A 6,004-nucleotide genomic window follows, 5' to 3' on the forward strand; every position below is an offset into this window, starting at 1 on the left:
TACCTAGGAGTGAGAGAGGAAAGGGGAGATGAGAAGGAAAGTACCAGGTACTGGCCACAGAGCAGATCTTTGATTGCTGCTTGGATTAGTCATCTTTACATCACTGGGACAAGAACAACTTAGAGAAGGAAACTTTTATTTTGGCTTATGGTTTCAGAGGTTCAGTCCTTGGTGGGCCAACTCCAAAGCTTTGAGGGAGACAGAACATCATGGAGGAACTCATTGCAAAGGAAAGCAGCTCTGGGCTGGGGATGTGGCTCAAGCGGTAGCAGGCTCGCCTGGCATGCGTGCGGCCCGGGTTCGATCCTCAGCACCACATACAAACAAAGATGTTGTGTCCGCCGAAAACTAAAAAATAAACATTAAGAAATTCTCTCTCTCTCTCTCTCTCTCTCTCTCTCTCTCTCTCTCTCTCACACTCTCTCACTCTCTCTCTTAAAAAAAAAAAAAAAAAAAAAAGGAAAGCAGCTCTGGCCATGAAGGCCAGGAAGCAAAGAGCTCTGCTCACCAGGGACAAAATATGAATCCCAAGGCACACGCCACTGACCTACTTCCTCCAGACACACCCTATCTGCCTAGAGTTACTACCCAATTGATTCATTCAAGTGGATTAATCCACTGATTAGGTTATAGCTCTCAAAATCTGATTGTTTCATCTCTGAACATTCTTGCGTTGTCTCACATATGAGCTTTTAGGGGAGCTCTCATATTCAAACTCCTGGGCTTGATACTCCAGAGGGACCATTCTAAATGAGGAAAGTAGTACTCAGATGCCAGCTTTGTTATTATAGAATTATACCGTGGGTTTAAAGTAGTAACTCATCTAACTCCTCTCTAACTTGCCAACTACCACCCAATTAGCAGAGGGTGTGTTAATCAAGGTACCTGTGATAAGGTACCTGGAATAGACAGCCTAAAAGGAGGAAAGATGGACTTTGGCTCATGGTTTCAGAGGTTACAGTCCATGGTCACTTGACTCTATTGGTTTGGGCCTGTGGCAAGGCAGAACATCTTGTCAGTGGGAGCTTGTGGTAAAGGAAGCTACTCGGTGGCAGCCAGGGAGAAAAGAGAGAGGAAGGGACCAGGGTTCCAGTATCCCCTATAAGGGCATGCTCCCAGTGACCTGACTTTCCACCCAACAGTGGTTCTACCACCTCTCAATAGTACTTTCAACTGGGGACCAAGCTTTCCACACATAGACTTTTGGGGACATTTAAGATCCAAAGTACATTATGCTTTGGAGAGTTTATTGTAATTTTAGAACAATATTATTGACCCCAGGATGCTTTTGTAGCTGATCTTAAAGTGGCTCTGTCCTAGGCTGGGGATATTGCTCAGTTGGTAGAGTGCTTGCCTTGCATGCACAAGGCCCTAGGTTCAATCCCCAGCAACACACACACACACACACACAGTCAGCTACAGCCCACCTGCCTCACATTTCCCCATTTCCCACTCTGCTGCCATTATCCTTGAGAACATAAATCTGACATTCTCTGCCCCTGTGGTTCAGTTTTGACCATCTTCAGATTGTCTCCTCACCATGGACTTCTAAACTGCTTTGATTCTCTATTAAGATGACTCTGGAGCAGCCACTATGGTGAATGCTGTAGTGCCAGCTATTTGAAAGGATGAGGTAGGGAGATTGCTTGAGCCCAGGAGTTTGAGGCTAGCTGTGCAACATAGTGAGACCCTTTCTAAAAATGGAGGGAAGGAAAGAAACTGACCCTTGATCAGTCTGATGCCCAATTGGGTCTTCTTTCTTTTTGTGAAACCCTCCAGCTCTCCTACTCCATGTGTATCACCAATATAGTTGGTCCCTGCCAGCCCTGTCTTGGACTCCATGGTGGTAACTTAATTTGCAGCAGTCCCCCCCAAATCCCTGGAGGATATAAGACTTCTAATGGATGCTTGAAACCATGGATGGTGACAAACCCTACTTGTACTATCTTTATTCCTATCTTCATGACCTTTCACCTTTTCACTTAAACGCAGCACTGTATCTCTTTGGCATGCACAAATTGTCAGCATCACTACTTTTGAACTTCAGTGCCATTATTAAGTTAAATAAGGCTTGTTTGAACACAAGCACAAGCACTGTGATACTGTGACAGTGAAGATAGGCACAAAAATTCTCTACAAAGCTGGGCACAGTGACACATGCCTGTAATTCCAGCAACTCAGGAGGCTGAGGCAGGAGGACCTAAAATTTAAAGCCAGCCTCAGTAATATAGTGAGGCTCTAAGCATATTAGTAAGACCCTGTCTCAAAATAAAATATAAAAAGGGATGGGGATGTGGCTCAATGGTTGAGTCTCCCCAAAAAATTAGCAAATTTTTTGGGGAGGTTGAGCCTCCCCCCAAAAATAGCAAATCAAATCCAGCAATGTGTAAAATGATAATAATTAAAATAAAATATGAGAAGATAATAAATTCCTGGATTTATTCCAGGAATGCATGATTGGTTTAACATTCAGATTGTGTAACTCACCACATAAGCCAAATAAAGAAGAACCTATGAATAGTGTTTAAAAATAAAAGTTTGGATAAATAAGAGCACCTCAATGAAAAATTGATCATGGTAGTTACAGAAAAAAATAAGTGTTAGAACTCTTTGCACTCGTTGTAAGCACATAGACGCACAAATGATGGAAGTAGAAGATGGGAAGCAAACCTCGGCTCAGCAAGATTTTCTTTATTCGGTATTCAGTAAGCTAGTCAATTGGTAGAACCCTGGTGTAGTTCATTTTCAGGGCAGAAAATGGCGGCAGGCTGAAGCAAGGGTCTGGGTTACTTAGGCTTAATTTAGGGTGGAACAGGAGGGTAGTCCCTGGGGCTCATTGTATTGGGGTAGGCTGATCCCTTAGGGTTGGGCAGGAGTGTGAACAGGGAATTTCCCAGGGGTTTATTGTATTGGGATCAGCTGACCCATTGTGGTTGGGGGTCAGGTGCATATTCCTTTGTGTTCCTTAATTCTGGCTGAGGCCTGGGATTTTAAATGACCAAAACTTCCATTTTACCCCAGACAAGGCACATGGGGGAAGAGCAGCAGATGGAGGAAATGTCCTTGGACTTATTCTCCGTATCCTTCACTTAGGGCTGAGAATAAATTTGATTTTAAATTTCATGCGGCAGCTGGGTGGGATGATGCATGCCTATAATCCCAGCAATTTGGGATGTTGAGGCAGGAATAGCCCAAGTTTAAGGCCAGCCTGGAAACTTGGCAAGATTCTGTATCAAAACAAAAAATAAAAAGGGCTGGGGATTAGCTCAGTGGTAGTCTCAGTAGTAGCTTCAGGGTTCAATCCCCAGAACTGCAAAATAAATAGATAGATAAATAAATTTATTTCATGGGGGTGGGGGCATGGACACCATAGTCTTTTTCCATATATACAGAATAAAAGTCAACAGACTAGACCTGGACATCTGGATGTCTAATGACCATTAGACATCTCTGATCATCTTTTTGTGTGTGTGTGCTGATGATGGAACCCAGGGCCTTATGCATGTTTATATCACACGCTGTATCACTGAGCTACACCCCTCCAGTCCCTTTGGCCATCTTTTAAATGGAAACAAGAACCACTATCCTTCATGGAAGGTTGACGGAGGGTGGGTGGGTGTAAGCAAACAATAACAAAATGGTTTCAGCACCATAATAAAAGTACAAATAACTGGGGTGTGAGCAGGTTTCACGGATCAGCTATGCCTTTTGCTCAGCAGCAGAGCAGGAATCAATCGAAGAGCTTACCTTCTGGGTAGAAAATGGTGTCCATTACAAGGAAGATATAGGTTTACATAGGTTACATTGGGTGGGGGGAGGGTCTTAGTCTTTGAAGACTTTAACAGGATTGGGGCAAAAGGTTGCAAACATCTGGAACTTGTTTCTACTGGGCATGCTTTTTTTTGTTTGTTTGTCTGTTGGTACCGGGGATTGAACTCAGGGACACTCAACTACTGAGTCACATCCCCAGCCCTATTTTGTATTTTATTTAGGGACCCGGTCTAACTGAGTTGCTTAACACCACACTCTTGATGAGGCTGGCTTTGAATTATGATCCTCAGCCTTCGGAGCTGCTGGGATTACAGGCATGCACCCCTTACTGCACCTGGCTTGGTTTTTAATTAGTGTTTTTACAGGCAGAGTGGAGGTTTCAGGATTCGGAGTCCTGTTCATCTGACCTCCAGGGGTCACTATGTTGACACGGGGACAAGATTAATGCATGGTTTCTCTGTTCTGTCACTGAGAAATGGTTTATTGGAAGGATCAAAACTTTGGCTTCCATCTCCCTCTCTCCTTCTGGATCACACACTGTCTTGGGGGGTTTATTAATTCCATATCCTTCAGTGGGTGCTACAACCACACCCATAATCTGACCTTAAATTTTATGATAATGGCATTGGTGGAAATAGTAGGCAAATTATATTTGCAGGAAAATGAGATTATTTACTTCACCCAGTTTTCCGAACTTCCAAATACAGAATGGAGTAGGAATCCAGTAAGGATTGTTCTCCATCTGCTGGGTGGGATCATAAAGTTTCCTTGTGACCAATAGGGTCACATTTAACTTCAGGATGTTGTGCCACTGAAGTTACTCATGATAAACAAACACCCTCCAGCCCAGGGACAGTCCCCGCGCCTCCATAGGCTCCCCATTCCCGCCTACATCAATGTGCTTTGCATGAACTTCATTTTGTTTTTACAATGTCTCCACAAAAAGGTATTACTGGGCTCCCTGTCTTGCAGATGAGGAACTTATACCTCTGGAAGGAACTGACCTCCCACTACATCCCCCCCTTGCTGAAAGAATTCCCCACGCAAAGACACTTCGCCGGGAGAATTCCAATTTTATTGCAAAAGCTGTGTGCTTATATAGAACTACAGGGGAGATGGTAGTGAAAGACCCCAGCCCCATAACCTAAGGCCCAATTATGAAAAGTAGAAAGTATGCAGTAAACAGGTGAGCTCACCACATAACCTGTTAGAAAGGGCACCCTGCCCACATCACAGGACATGCTTGAGCACACTGGGATCATAAGCGGGAACAGGGAGGAAACAAAATGTAAACCTATGAGATTAATGAGTTTTTCGGGAACCTATAGTGAAAAACAAGTTTATCATAGTGAAAAACAAGTTTATCATAGTAAAAAACAAGTTTACCCTTTAAGTGACATGTATGCTGGATTCAAAAACACCTGTTATTGTGCTAGGTGGAAAACAACTCCTTTTTCCCTATAAAAGATCTGTACCCCAAAGCCCGGTGTGCCAGTTCACCAAAGCTTAGGCTGAGGTTTTGCTGTGCACCCGCAGGCGCCTGTGTATTAATAAACTTGCCTCTTGCTTTTGCAGCCAGTGTGACGCTAGTTCTCTTTTGGACGGGGGATTTGAGGGTCTGGGGGGTCTTTCAGTAGGGCTTAGATAAATGGCAGGCCACCCGTTTATTGGCAAGTTCTTCCAGATATCAGCCCCCCGCCCAGGAATTAGTTCTCATTGGGGCTAAGGTTCCCCGCCAGCGAGATTTGAAATTGGCGCCGGCGGGAGAGTTCACACGGGCAGGAACTTTTCACGCCACTGCAGAGAAGAAGAAGGTAGGAAGAAGAAGTCCTTAGGCGCCATGTTGGGGTTTTTTCTCTGGGGTACGGCTGCCGTTTATACTTTTCCCAACACTTGCTACTTGGTCCTCAGTCTTCTCCCTGTATTAAAAGGCTAGGCTTCCTGGTCAAGGTGGCACGCACACCTGATTCCAGTGGCTTGGGAGGCTAAGGAAGGAGGATTCAAGTTCAAAGCCAGTCTCAGCAATTTATCGAGGCCTTAAGCAACTTAGCAAGACCCTATTGAGACAGGGCAAAGGACAGAAAGCGTAGAAAATGAATGATTGGGTCGGGAAGATGGGAGCTAATTCAAAAGTAAATATAATACCTGCAGAACTCTTGCCCCTCCTTGCAACCAGTTGCCAAGTTCACCTCAGCCTCCAAGGGACTGATGGTTCCTCCCAGCAAGGAGTTGC

The sequence above is a fragment of the Spermophilus citellus genome, assembly GCF_964194105.1.
Source record: "Spermophilus citellus genome assembly, chromosome: 17".
NCBI lineage: Eukaryota > Metazoa > Chordata > Mammalia > Rodentia > Sciuridae > Spermophilus > Spermophilus citellus.